This window comes from Orycteropus afer, unplaced genomic scaffold, assembly GCF_000298275.1.
Source record: "Orycteropus afer afer isolate SDZICR_OR568_19922 unplaced genomic scaffold, OryAfe1.0 scaffold00024, whole genome shotgun sequence".
Taxonomy (NCBI): Eukaryota; Metazoa; Chordata; class Mammalia; order Tubulidentata; family Orycteropodidae; genus Orycteropus; species Orycteropus afer.
This window is the reverse complement of record NW_006921611.1, coordinates 10,028,366-10,030,065: the sequence shown is the minus strand read 5'-3', so window position 1 is coordinate 10,030,065 and position 1,700 is coordinate 10,028,366.

Sequence of the window (1,700 nt, the reverse complement as noted above, 5' to 3'; positions counted from 1 at the left end):
AAATTCAATAAAAATACTTTCTGCATGATTTCTTTCCTTCTTTGCACCATGACCTTGTCATAGTCTCCATGCCACCCCTCATTTCTGCTCTGAAACTGTAGTTGATGACAGTACCAAAGAATTTATGGAGTTAAATGTTATTTGTTCTTCATAAGTTGCCAAAGGGTTCTATGATAGTGGTTAGGTTGAGAAGAAATCCAGCACCTGCTCCTCCACATCTGCTGCTCACCTATTTCTCCCCTTAGGTCTGTCCCTCCTCTACTTGCCTAAATTTAGACATACAGGGCTCTCAGTGCCCCATGACAGTTACTAATCTGCAAGCAGATATCTGGAGACAAAAGAATGCCAGAAATTATAGAAACTACCTTTTTTTTCTTTACTTTCCATGACAAAGCATGTTACACTATACTCCATACCTGAAATCAAAAAGAAAAGCAACAAAGTGAAACAGAAAGGTCATCTGATGTAGAAATCCTGCATCTGATCTGCATTACCTGCATAATAACTCCCTGTCTCTTTTCTCTCTCTCATATTTGCAAGGTAAGCAAAATTTGATTAATAAAAGGAAATAATGAGAAATCTTATTATAAACAACTCTTCCACTGATTGCTGTGCTGTTTTAAGTTAGTCCTTGTTCTTTGGTGAGTGAAGATACATTTTGAGAAAGGAAGAAGGCTTGAGACTAATCAGGTGGGTACAGAAGCCAACATGACAGCCTGAATTCTCACACACCCAATTGGGATAAGAGTATCTGAGGCTGAGGGTAGCCAAGAGACTATCTCAGATGTTCACAAAATTTGTCACTCTCCATTTTAATGATAAACTACTAGGAATAAAGTAACCAAACCAAACCAAACCCACTGCCATCGAGTCATATCCAACTCATAGCAACCCTTCCTTGGGTTTCCAAGGTGGTATCACTACGGAAGTAGATTGTTCAACCTTCCTTCTGAGGAGTGGCTGGTGGGTTTGAACCTCTAGCCTTCTGGTTAGCAGTCAAATGCCTTAAGCACTATGCTACCAGAGGAATAAAGTAAGGGTCTAAAAAATATTATTGTGGAACGGATTTTGAAGCTGAATCTGAGCCCTGTGGAAAAAATGATGTGTTTGATTATTGATGTCCTCCAGGGCTCTGGTTAGGAGGGGAGTGTCATGAATATTTTCTGACCTTGTGGACTCTCTGTCTAATTGACTACCTCCAAACAAATTAGACTTAGTCTATAAAGAAGTACTAATCAAATCTTGATAGTGCACAAATATTCTTTGTATGCAAGTGATTCAGATTTCACATTCTGAATCCTAAACATTACTCATTGTATCATCATTATCCTTGAATAAATTATTTGTTTACTATTAGTTAAAATAATTGAACAAATGATGTTTAATGTTCCTTTTAGCTTCAAGATTTTATGCTCTAAAGAAACATTGATTTTTCTATCAGTAACTATTTCTTTTTTGTCTCCCCCTTTTATCTTAACCCACCAGCCGCTTCTCGGAAGGAAGATTGGACAATCTACTTCGGTAGTGATACTGCCTCAGAAACCCAAGGAGAGGTCACTATGAGTCAGATACAATTCGATGGCAGTGAGTTTTCTTTTTTAAAATATTTATTTATTTATTTAATTGTGATTTGGGTGAAGATTTACAGAGCAAATTCACTTTCCATACAGCAGTTCACATATACTTTGTCTCATGTCATT